Below are 14,017 nucleotides of genomic sequence, written 5' to 3'. Positions count from 1 at the left end.
AAATTTTCAAAAATTAATTATGGCATAAGGCATACCTATTTTTACAACCAAAATTAAATAATAAAAAAATATAAATTAAACAATAACTGACGCCACAATCCCAAATCAGAGTTCAAATTCTTTTACCTAAGCACCGTTTTTTAAGCGAAAAAATTTTACTACTCAAACAAGTCTAGTGGAATTTAATTTGTACCAAGACACGTGAAGCACCTATCTTCAGACACAATATTAAACATCAAAATAAAACAATAACCGACACTTGGATCATAAATCAAAGCTCAGATTCTCCTGAGGTCTTAATTTATAAAGAAAGTATTTTTTCGTTTGTATTCGCACCGAAAGAATGTTGAGTTCATATTTAAAAAAAATTAGTAACAAAAGAGTCGTATCGGATAATCGTTAAAAAAATTTTGTTTTTGAGGTACAAATTAATGGAAAAGTCTGATTCTGACCAAATTTGAGAATTCATGAACTAACCTTTAGTTTTTTTTTTTGAGGGAAAATAACTTTGTTCTCAACATAAGTTCACACTACTGCACAATACAAATTAAAATTCTCCAAAGAAATGTGTGTACTGGTAAACTAAGACATACGGCAAAGACCATGGTAAGACTAACTTCACACTCAATTTAAAAAAAATAATAATAAATACACAAATCACAAATGAGAGTTTAAGATTCGTTCTCTTGAGATCCAAATCCACCAAGACAGTATTTTTTCGTTTTTATTTTTACAGAAAAAAATCATGACAAGTGAACATGCTAAGACATCACAGGCCACGAAATATTTCTCATTTATATTAACTTATATAGCTAACTTCAAAGTCATAATTTGTCAAAAATTTTTAGTTTTTCGGCAAATTTAAGAGGATTGTATTAAATTCTACCAGAAATGAGTTTTTGCGTATTAAAACAATTTCTCATGTACAATCCAATACATAAATCATCTCAGATTTGTCCGAAAGTTTCAAAACTTTAACGAATTTTGACTTTGAAGTTAGCGATTCAAAGTAAATGACATGTTTCTAACTTCACTGCTAATATCATATAATAAATATTAATTACACAATTACTAACTTCAGATTCATTTTCCTGAGGTTCAAATTGATCGAGAAAGTATTTTAACGTTTTTATTTTCACCGAAAAATGTCATGTCAATGAAATCATTATCAACTTTGTATTTAGATCAAGACAAAACTTTGTTCAAAACTTTGTTCTCAACATAAGTTGGCACTACTGAATTACTACTGAACTACTGAATAAGTTGGCACATCCATGGTTAGCCTAACTTCACACCCAAATTTTAAAAAATAAATAATAAATACACAATATTCGACGCTTAAATCACAAATCAGAGTTTAAATTCGTTTTCCTGAGGTTCGAATCGACAAAGACAGTATTTTTCCGTCTTAATTTTTACAGAAAAAAGTTATGACAAGTGAACATGCTAAAACATACAGCACAGACCATAAAAGATTTCTCATTTATATTAAATATCTAACTTCAAGGTCATAATTTGTCAATTTTTTTAGCTTTACGGCAAATTTTAGAAGATTTATGTATTGAATTGTACCAGGAATGAGTTTTTGCTTATTAAAACACTCTTTTATGTACAATCCAATGCATAAATCTTCTTAAATCTGTCCCACAGTTCCAAAATTTTGACAAATCGTGACCTTGAAGATAGCGGTTCAAAGTAAATAACATGTACCTAACTTCACTCCTAATGTCAAATAATAAGTATTAATTAATCAATAACCAACAGCCGAATCAGAAATCAGAGTTCAGATTCGTTTTTCTGGAGTCAAAATTGATCGAGAAACTTTTTTTCCGTTTTTATTTTCACCGAAAAATGTCATGTCAATGAAACAATTGAATATCAACTTTGTGTTCAGATCAAGACAAAACTTTGTTCTCAACATAAGTTGGCATTTCTGAATCTATTTAGTTCATCGCTACCTGTAAGATTTTCCGAGAAAATTTAAATTAAAAACCTCAAAAGAAAAGTGCGTACTGCTAAGCTAAGACATACTCCAAAGACCTAACTTCACCCCCAATATTAAATAATAAAAATTAATTAAACAATAATTGTAGCCTGAATGACAAATCGGAGTTTATTTTCGTTCTCCTGAGGTCAAAATTGATAAAGAATGTATTTAATTTAACCATATTTTACCAATTAAACAAGTCGAGTGGAATTTGAAAACTTAACCAAAAAAACTACTTTACCCGGTAAGTTTGAAATATGTGCAAAAACGAAGAAAAATCACTTCAGCAACACATAAAATGAGTTCATTATCTCGGCTGCCTATTGTCGTCGCCACAAAGCCTTCGCTCTAATTACCGTACTTTCGAAATTCTGCCCCAAATGCATGCAAATTCCGGCCCGCTACTTTCCAGAACCACATTGAAGCCCGCTAACGGTAGATACCGCCAACAATGAAACCTGTACAGATTTATGACGGGGCGGTTTACTTCTGTTTATTCTCCTTTCTAAAAAACGCTCCTACTTTAAATACCTGCATAAAAACTACCGTTATTTACACCATCTGCGAGTCAGATTTATGAAAATTCGCTAAAACCGGCGCTCGTGCTTTAATCACCCCCCTGAAAACACAACAGTGATCTAATTCGGTTTTATACCGCTGTCACCGTTTACCGCTTCCACTGTTAAATTTCCGCGCGCTCTGTGAAGATGTCTGTGGAGAAACAACTCTCGTGCGCTGAAATCAAATCATGGGAAGACTCCAAAGTCATTGATGACTAAAAAGTGGAAACCAGCCCTCCCGGTAATCATTTTTTGAGGGTTTCGCTTAAAAAAATAGCATGTGCCGCTACGGGGATGTCACCTGCCTTTGGGGTGTGCGGAAACTGTTTCGGGGACGTAGTGTCCAGGAGGGGGGGAATCTCACGCGCAATTTAGCATTTTTAATTAGTGTAGGGATGAGGGTGGGTGAAGATTTATTTTTTAAGTTGGACGCCGGCTTCGGAGATAGGGAAGGAAACAATGAGAGGTTGTCAAGAAGCGGGCACCGACGTAAATTATATTCTCTGATTAACGCGAAGGCTTCTATAATTCATGCAGTGCGAAAACATCGTTAAGTATGCACGGTTATGATAATGGAAGGGTGGTGGGAGACATCTTGCTATGATAAATTTTTTCGGAGACAAACCGTTCGTATTAATTAGGGGATGGGGCGAACTGATTTATTAGTCCGGGAAAATGGAGACTTGATGTTGCAGCGTAAATTAAACAAAAATTCGGTTTGTTTTAAGGGTGGTGAGCGGGTTTTGGATGCGAATTGTCTCCATTTCCCTTCTACTTTTGCGTTATTTTTCGTCGGAAATAAGGCCGAAGATCAGGAAATTAACCACAAACTGGATTAACGCCGTCAAGAGTGACGCAAAGTGCAAACTTAATAACCGAAAAGTCGCTAGATCCCGATAGCGAGCTAATTAAAAACCATCAGCAATTAAATCCTCATTAATCTTATCCGCGCCGCCTCCACTCAATAATAACAAATTTACATAATGAAATTAAGGCGGCACTAATCCATCAAGAAGGTAGAGGTCAAACTACCCCCTTTCCGGAAAATCCCCCTTCGATTTTGTATAATTTTAATTGAATTACGAAAACGTCATGCAAAAATAAAAAATTTCTAATATTAGTCTCTTTCGCTCTAAAATTTTGAAATTGGGCATAATTAATAGCAAAGTTTAAGTTTGTAACTTCTCCAAATTTCATTAGTTTGGCGTTAAATTTACCAGAGTTACTGCCTTTTCCTAAAAAAAATCGCAGTTTTTAGTTCATTCAAAAAATAAAATTTCTTAAATCTGTCAACATTGCTCTATAATTTTGAAATTTGCCACAATTAATAACAAAATCTTAGTTATTAACTTCCCCAAATGTCATTGTTTTAGCGTTAAATTTACCACAGTTACAGCGTTTATCCAAAAATAGTTATTTGTGTACCAAGGCCAAAAAGTGTTTCATTTAGCCGAGGCCAGAAAGAAGCCGAGGGCAAAATGGCCCTTTTTGGCCGTGATACACACAAAATTTGTTAGGCGACATCATTAAATTTATTAGTTAATTAATTTTTACTTACTTTTTATGATTTATTGATTTAATCATTTATAACAACTGAATAATTGGAAATATTTATGAAAGAAAGAAGCCGAGGGCAAAATGGCACTTTTTGGCCGTGATACACACAAAATTTGTTAGGCGACATCATTAAATTTATTAGTTAATTAATTTTTACTTATGATTTATTGATTTAATCATTTATAACAACTGAATAATTGGAAATATTTATGAATCCTTTAGAAAAGTTCATATTTTTTTATTTACATTTGCAGTTTCGGCATGTGTAGCTTCACAATTTGTATGAATTAGGTTTGATGTGCTTTTTGATGTTGATGATAGCAGCAGCACTGCTATCCATGTTCATTTTCAATAATTCAACACGTCTTTGTTGCACTTTACAGCAGTTTGCCGATTTGATTTTACCCAAATAATTATAAAATTGAGGGTAATATCGGTATCTTGATGTAATACGCAAAACTATGGATAGATGGCGCTACGATAGATCGGCCAAAAATGTTTGCGGCCGGAAAAGACTCACTTTTAGGCCGCTTTTGAGCCTAAAAATTCCATTTTCAGTTGAAGTCGCCTAAAAATAAAATTTCTAAAATCTGTCAACTTTGCTCTAGACTTTTGAAATTGGCACAATTAATCACAAAGTTTAAATTAGTAATTTCCCCAAATATTATTAGTTCGGCGTTAAATTTTCCTGAGTTACAACGTTTTCATAAAAAAATTGCCAGTTTTCAGTTTATTTAATAAATAAAATTTCTAAAAACCATCTACTTTGCTCTATAATTTTGAAATTTGATACAATTAATAACAATGTCGAAATTAGTAACTTTCTCTAATTTTATTGGTTTGGCGTTAAATTTACTAGAGTTGCAGCGTTTTCATAAAAAAAATCGCAGTTTTCAGTTTATCCAAAAAATAAAATTTCTAAAATTTGTCTACTTTGCTCTGTAATTTTTAAATTTAGCACAATTAATAACAACCTTTAAATTAGTGACTTTCCTAAATTTTATTGGATCGGCATTAAATTTACCAGAGTTACAGCGATTTAAAAATAAAAATAAAAAAAATCGCAGTTTTCAGTTTATTCAATAAATAAAATTTTTAAAATCGATTTACTTGGCTCTATAATTTTGAAATTTGGCACAATTAATAACAAAATTTTAGTTAGTTACTTTCCAAACTTCATTGATTTGATTTGATTTGGCATTAAATTTTCCTGAGTTACAACGTTTTCATAAAAAAATGCCAGGTTTCAGTTTATTTAATAAATACAATTTCTAAAAACCATCCACTTTGCTCTATAATTTTAAAATTTGACACAATTAATAACAATGTCGAAATTGGTAACGTTCTCTAATTTCATTGGTTTGACGTTAAATTTACTAGAGTTACGCGTTTTCATAAAAAAAATTCGCAGTTTTCAGTTTATTCAAAAAATAAAATTTCTAAAATTTGTCTACTTTGCTCTATAATTTTGAAATTTGCCACAAATAATAACAAAATCAAAGTTATTAACTTCCCCAAATGTCATTGTTTTAGCGTTAAATTTACCACAGTTACAGCGTTTTCATAAAAATAATTTACAATTTTTAACTTATTAAAAAAATAAAATTTCTAAATCTGTCAACTTTGCTCTATAATTTTGAAATTTGCCACAATTAATAACAACGTCTAAATTAGTGACTTTTCTAAATTTTGTTGGTTCGGCATTAAATTTACCAGAGTTACAGCGTTTTCATAAAAAAAATCGCAGTTTTCAGTTTATTCAAGTTTTCAAAAAATAAAATTTTTAAATTACTCTACTTTGCTCTATTACTTTGAAATTTAGCACAATTAATAATTAAAGTTTAAATTACTAACATTGTCAAATTTGGTGGTTGTGGAGTTGAAATTACAGAAGTTACAACCGTTAATAAAAAAAATTGCACTTTTTAGTTCATCCAAAAAAAAAACTAAAAATAGTTTTCACTGCTCTATAATTTTAAAATTTGGCAAAATTATTAATCAAGTGTAAGTTAGTTCTCTTGCCAAATTGGGTTTTTGTTAAGGTTAAATTATCAGAGTTACAGTTTTTTATAATTTATAATAAATTAATTTCGCAGATTTCTGTTCATTCATATAAATTAAAATTTTTAAAATTTATCACTTGCTCTATAATTTTGAAATTTTGCACAGTTAATAAGCAACTCTAAGTTGATAACAGCCCAAAATTTTGTTGTTTTGATGTAAGAATTACTAGAATTACAGTTCTTAATAAATTATTTTCCTTTTTTTGGTTCCTCCAAAAAATAAAAAATTCTAAAATTAATCTCTTTTGCTCTATAATTTTAAAATTTTTCATACTTAAGAACTAAGTTTAAATTAGTAACATCCGTAAGTTTTGTTTTGTAGTAAAATTACCAGAGCTACAGGCTTTAAAAAAAATTGAAATTTTTGGCTTATACAATTTTTTTTTAATTAGTTTCTCTGCTCTATAATTTTGAAATTTGACACAATTGCTAAGTAAGTCTAAGTTAATAACTGCCTTAAATTTAATTGTTTTGACATTAAAACAACTCCTAATAAAAAGTTTTCCAGTTTTTGGTGCTTCTAAAAAATATATTATATATTTTTATTTGTTTCCTCTGCTCAATAATTTTTACTTTTGACAAAATTTTGACAAAAAAAGCTTTAAGTTAGTAATCTTGAAAAATTTGGTTGCTGTGGTGTTTAAATTACTAGACTAAGGACTAAATTACAGCCCTTAATAATAAAATTTCGCAAATTGTGGTTAATCAAAAAAATAAAAATTTCTAAAACCAGTCTCCTCTGCTCAATAATTTTGAAATTTTGCATAGGTAATAAGCAAGTGCAAGTTGATAAGAGCCCCAAATTTTGATGCTTTGGCGTAAGAATTACGAGAGTTAAAGCATTTAATTTTTTTTATCCAAAAAATAAAAAATTTCTAAATCCATTTTTTTTGCTCTATAACTTTGAAATTCAACACAATTAATAACTATATAAGTTTAAATTTGTAACTTCTCTAAAATTGATTCTTTTAGGGTAAAAATGACCAAAGTTACAACTTTTATAAAGAAAATCGCAGTTTTCGGTTTATCCAAATCATATGTTTTTTTTAAATTAGTTTTCTCAGCTCTATAATTTTGAAATTTGGCACAACTGATAAGCAAGTTTAAGTTAATAACAGCTTTTAATTTAGTTGCTTTGGCATAAAAATTATCAGAGTTAGATCTTTTAATAATTGTTTTTTCACGCTTTTTCATGCTTTTCAGATAAATAAAAATTTTTTTGCTCTGTAATTTTGAAATTTGTCTTAGCTAATAAGCAAGTCTAAGTCGTTGCTAATCCATCAACAAAACAGAGGTCATTTTCCTCCCTTTCCTTAAATCCCCTTTCGATTTTTCACCCCCCACGTTCGATGAGTCTTGATTTAAATACAGCGCATCTAATTTCATCTTTAATTGAATTCCGAAGACGTCAACAACCCTCTCACCGCCCTTAAATTAATGGAAATGGGTCAGTGGTTTTTGTTGTGTTTTTTAAAAAATGGGGGAGTTTGAGGTCAAGTTTGTTGGAATGGAAAACTCAAGTCCTTATTTTTTTAACCCCAACTAATTACGTTAGGGTTCTTAGGTGGAATTACTTATCCTTCATCTATAACGAGTGCCAGGCGCTCGTTCTTTCTTATCGGGAGCTCCTTATCCTTCAGGACTCAAGGCGTTCGCCAGGATAATACCCTCAATAAGAACAAGCCAACTTCTTTGCCATTATAAATATTTAATGAGCGATATCGAGGAAAGGGAGTGGTTTCGATTTATTTCCAAGGATTTAAAAAATCTCATATTAACGACTAGAAGGGATTCAAATTCTACATTCTTTTATTAGTAATTTCAAAATTTTTGAATTTGTTCTGAGTTCTTTGTTTTTAGCTCCACTTCTAAAAAGTTTCGATGTTTTTGGATTTTAATTTTTTTTATTTTATAGATCTTCGTGTTTCGTTCTTTAAAAAAAATAATTTTCTAAAATCAGTCGCTTTTGCTCTCTAAATTTTGACAGTTACCACATGTAATATTTGCAGTTTTTGGTTCATCCAAAAAATATATATTTTTTAATTTGGTCGTTTTTGTTCTATAGTTTTGAAAATTGGCACATTTAATAAACAAGTTTAAACTAGCGTCATCCTAAAATTTGGTTGTTTTGGCGTTCAAATGACTAGAGTTACAACCTTTAATATTTAATCTTTGCAGTTTTCGGTTTCTTCAAAAAATAAAATTTTCTAAAATTAGTCTTCGTTGCTCTATAATTTTGAAATTTGGCATAACTAATAAACAAACTTAAATTAATACAAGCCCCAAATTTAGTTATCTTGGCTTTAAAATTACCAAAATTACGGCTTTTAAAACATTTTTTTGGTTTTTCTAAATGATAAAAATTTCTAAAATAACTTTTTTTTGGCTCTATAAGTTTGAAATTTGTCATAATTAATAAACAAGCTTAAATTAAAACAAATCTTAAATTTAGTTATCTTAATTTTAAAATTAATATCAAAGTTATAGATCTTAAAACATTTCTCAGTTTTTATTTCAACCAAAATATTAAAATTTTTACAATTAGTTTTTTTAGTTCTATAATTTTAAAATTTAGTGTAGTTATTATACAAATCCAAATTATTAGCAGCTCCAAATTTTGTTGATTTGGCTTTAAAATTACCAGAATGACAGCTCTCATTTTTTTTGCGGTTTTCAGCTTAATCAAAAAATAAAAATTCGTTTTTTGCTCTATAATTTTGAAATCTGGCACAGTTAATAAGTAAGTCTAAATTAGTAATCTTACTAAATTTAATTGTTGTGGTGTTGAAATTGCTAAAGTTACAATCTGTAATGTTAAATGTTTGCAATTTCTGGTTCATTCAAAAAATAAATATTTTTCAAATTAGTCTTTTTTACTCTATAATTTTAAAATTTGGTACGATTAATATAAAAATTTAAATTAATAACAGCTTTAAATTTAGTTATTTTAGCGTTAAAATTACCAGAGTTACAGCTCTTAATACATTTTTTTGCAGTTTTTGGTTTAAAATTAAAATTAAATTAATTTTTTTGTCCCTATAATTTTAAAATTTGGTATAATTAAAATTCATTTTTTTTGCTCAATAATTGTGAAATTAAACACAATTGATAACTCTAATTGATAAGTCTAAATTTGCAAATTTGGCAAAATTATTAATCAAGTGTAAGTTAGTTCTCTTGCCAAATTTGGTTTTTGTTAAGGTTAAATTATCAGAGTTACAGTCTTTTATAATTTATAATAAATAAATTTCGCAGATTTCTGTTCATTCATATAAATTAAAATTTTTAAAATTTATCACTTTTGCTCTATAATTTTGAAATTTTGCACAGTTAATAAGCAACTCTAAGTTGATAACAGCCCAAAATTTTATTGTTTTGGTGTAAGAATTACTAGAATTGCAGTTCTTAATAAATTATTTTCCTTTTTTTGGTTCCTCCAAAAAATAGAAAATTCTAAAATTAATCTCTTTTGCTCTATAATTTTGAAATTTGGTACAATTAATATAAAAATTTAAATTAATAACAGCTTTAATTTTAGTTATTTTAGCGTTAAAATTACCAGAGTTACAGCTCTTAATACATTTTTTTTGCAGTTTTTGGTTTATCGAAAAAATAAAAATTTCTAAAATTACTTTTATGGGCTCTATAAAAATTTGGAATTTAGCAAAGTTAATAACCAAGTTCAAATTAATATTAGCCTAAAATTTAGCTGTTTTGGCTTAAAAATTACCAGAGTTACAGTTCTTAATAGATTTTTTTGCAGTTTTCACTTCATGCAAAAAAAAAAATTCTAAAATTACTTTTTTTGGTTTTTTAATTTAAAATTTAACACAGTTAATAACCAAGTTTAAATTAAGATCAGCTTAAAATTTAGTTTTCGAGGCTTAAACACCAAAAAAAAATTAAATTAATTTTTTTGTCTCCATAATTTTAAAATTTGGTATAATCTCAAAATTCATTTTTTTTGCTCAATAATTGTGAAATTAAACACAATTGATAACTCTAATTGATAAGTCAAAATTTGCAACTTCTCTAAATTTAAATTTTTTAGCGTAAAAATTATTATTTATAACCTTTATAAAAAAAATGTAGTTTTCGGTTTATCCAAAACATATCATTTTTTAAACTACTATTCTCAACTCTATAATTTAAATTCAGCACAGTTAATAAGCAAGCCTTAATTAATAATAGTTCTAAATTTAGTTGCTTTGGCACAAAAATTACCAGAATTAGAGCTTTTAATATTAATAATTTTTTTTTCACAGTGATTGGTTTATCCAAAAAACGAAAAGTTCTAAAATCAGTCTTTTTTGCTCTAAGCAAAAATTGAATTGATATCTAAGTCTAAATTAATATCAGCTCTAAATTGAATTGGTTTAGCGTCAAAATTGTCAGAGTACAGCTTTTAATATTCTTTTTTTGCAGTTACCAGTTTATTCAAAAAAAATCTAAAATTATTTTTTTTGACTCTAAATTAAAATTTAGCACAGTTCATAACCAAGTTTAATTTAATATCAACCTAAAATTTAGTTGTCTTGGCTTGAAAATTACCAGAGTTACAGATCTTGATCATGTTTTTTGCAGTTTTTGGTTTATCCAAAAATCTAAAAATTTCTAAAATTAGTATCTTGGTCTGTCTCTATAATTTTAAAATTTAACATGGTCAAAAAGTCTAAATTAATAACAGCTTCAAGTTTAGTTAGTTTAGCGTCAAAATTATCAGCGTTACAACTCTTAATATTTTTTTGCAGTTTTCAATTTAACCAAAATTTAATTTTTTTAAAATGTGTCTTTTTGGTTCTATAATTTTGAAATTTGGTGTAGTTATTAAGCAGATCAAAGTTAATGACAGCCCCAAATTTGGTTGCTCTGGCTTAAAAATTACCAGAATTACAGCTTTTAATAAAATTTGTTTGCAATTTTTGAAAATTTTGGTTTATCATCCAAATGAAAAAATTTATATTTTGTCACTTTTTGTCTATCATTTTGGAATTTAGCCCAGCAACTCAGAGTGTAAGTTCCGACGATTCAGGCCATAAAAATATAAAATATGTATCAAAAATCGCAAAGTAATGAAAGGCCAATTTCGCCAACATAAACATGTAAGAAACGCAACAAGGGGCGGCTAAACGAAGGAACGAAGAGGGGATTCACCTGCAGTAATTAGTCAGTGGGCGGAAGCTCAACATAATCCGTCCGGACTCAACGACGCCGCCGCCGTCGCGATGCCGTCAACGGCCCTTTTGTCGTCTTATAATTAATGTTTTGTCCTCTGGATTTCCGACTTGATCCCTTTGGAGAAGCGGATAGAACAAATAAAGTTAGTTAAAATTATTCTTGCAAGTAGAAAATTCCTTTAAAACGTAATTGAATGGTTTTCGAAAGCCCCTCGCCGGTTGCACATGACATGTACATTGTCTCTTTTTCTAGAAATTTACTGTTTGATTGTATAGGAGGAAAATAAGCTAAACTTTTTATCAATTTCACAAAAGCTCTTCAGTCAAGTTCCCCCACCGACTTGAATTCGATCCGTTGAACTTTAGACAGTTATTTTAAGAAAAAAACTGTGTTAGGGAGAAAATAAGATAGCAAAAATTTGCTTTTTCCCGTGCCTTAACGAGCATATTCTCCAAATTACATAAAAGTGTAGCATATCAAAGTATAAGTTGGATAAAAGGTGACATGAAATCCGATTCCCACCAGCACAAACAACGACTCCTGACAGTTGACATTCAAAATCACTACCAATTCACGAATCGTTTATTTTCGCAGTCTTATCTCATTAATCTAAATCCAACGGTCAACCTCAGAACTTAATCGAATCAAAAGATCACCGATCAGCTGCTTGCATTTTTGATATTTCCGCTATTGTGACATTTCGGTCAAAATAGGGCACAAGTGCCCATTAAACGGACCAACGGAAATCGGCATTGTCACCAATATGCAATGAACTCACCGGAAGTCAATTGGCGGAAACTTGACAAAGATTGACACATTTCACGCTCATTATTTCCGTTTTTACATAATTTGAATAGAGTCGGTCCAGATCTATCATTAGATCTTTTTTTTTCTTGAGAAACCGTTGGATTTCGCAACGGACGATTTTAAATTGTTCGGAAATTTTTGGGCTAATTGAACACATGTCGGCTGCAAGCGCAGGTATTTTACCCCATCATTCAGGTAATAAATTACCCATTACCTGGAGCTCGCGTTGACACGTGTTTTATTTTGTAACAGGTAGAAACGGCACTTTTTTAGGTCGGGGCTTTAATTGAGGTAATTCCGTGTCGGCAAACAAATACACGCGGTTTTTTGGAGGGAATCTCGACCTTTTTTAAGTGTCCCTCAGGACTCCTCTATTGCCCTTCTATTTTCCTTTCATAAGAATTTACAAATTTTATTACTATTTTTTATTTACAATATAAGATACATTTTTTTATCGTATTATATTTTTCATTTTGGTTTAAAGAAACAAAATTTGAAATTACTTATGGTAAAAATTTTAAAAAATCCTAAAATTAGTTTCCTGTGTTCCATAATATTAATATTTGGCACAATTCATAACAAAGACCAAATTAGTAACCATGCCAAAGTTGGTTGCTGTGGCGTTTAAATTAACAGAGTTACAGCTCTTAATAATAACATTTTGCAGTTTTCGGTTAATTCAAAAAAAAAATTTCTAAAATAAGTCTTTTTTGCTCCATAATTTTGAAATTTTGTACTATTATTAGCTAAGTTTAAATTAGTAACTTACTTAAATTTGGTTGCTTTGTCGTAAAAAATATCAGAGTTACAAACATTAATAAATTTGTTTTTCGGTGTTTTTGGTCCTAAAAAAATCAAAATTTACTCCTCTCTGGTCCATTTTTTTTAAATTTTGCAATATTAATAACTAAGTTCAAATTTGTTACCACGTCAAATTTGGTTGCTGTGGCGTTTAAATTAACAGAGTTACAGCCTTGAATAATAAAATTTTGCAGTTTTCCGTCAATCCATAAAATGAAAAATTATAAAATCAGTCTTTTTTGCTCTATAATTTTGAAGTTTTAAGAGCTAAATTAAAATTAGTAACTTTCTTAAATTTGGCTGCTTTGGCGTAAAAATTACCAGAGTTACAACCATTAATACAATTTTTACAATTTTTTTGCAGTTTTTGATTCATCTCAAAAAAATACAAAATTAGTTTTTTTTGTTCTATATTTTTGAAATTTGGCATAAAAAAGTTTAAATTAAAAACTACTCTAACTTTAGGTGCTTTGGTGTAAAAATTATCACAGTTACAGTCTTTAGTATTTTGTGTTGGTTTTTCCAAAAAAAAAAAATTCTAAAATGAGTGCCCTGTGCTCTATATTTTTAAAATTTAACACAATTAATAACTAAGTTGAAAATAGTAACCCTACCTACCATATGTAGTTAATGATTTACTAAAGTAACTGTCTATAATAATAAAAGTTTGCAGCTTTTGGTTAATCCAAAAAATATATTTTTTTTAAATTAGTCTCCTTTGCTCTATATTTTTGAAATTTGCTACAATCAATAATAATGTTTAATATAGTAACCCTACCAAATTTGGTTGCTGTGGCGTATAAATTACTAAAGCTACAGTCCATAATAACAAAAGTTTGCAGTTTTTGGTTATTCCAAAAAATAAAAATTTCTAAAATTTGTCTTTTTTGCTCTGTAATTTTGAAATTTAACAGAATTAATAAGCAAGTTCAAATTAATAAATGCCCCAAATTTAGTGTCATTAGCGTAAATATTATCAGAGTTACAACAATTATAATTTTTTTTGCAGTTTTGATTTATGCAAAAAACAAAAATTACAAAAATTATTCTGCTTTGCTCTATAA

This window comes from Gnatocerus cornutus, chromosome 4 (assembly GCF_029298725.1).
Source record: "Gnatocerus cornutus isolate USDA-ARS CGAHR chromosome 4, icGnaCorn1.1, whole genome shotgun sequence".
In the NCBI taxonomy this organism is placed as follows: Eukaryota; Metazoa; Arthropoda; class Insecta; order Coleoptera; family Tenebrionidae; genus Gnatocerus; species Gnatocerus cornutus.
This window is presented reverse-complemented; position numbering follows the sequence as displayed.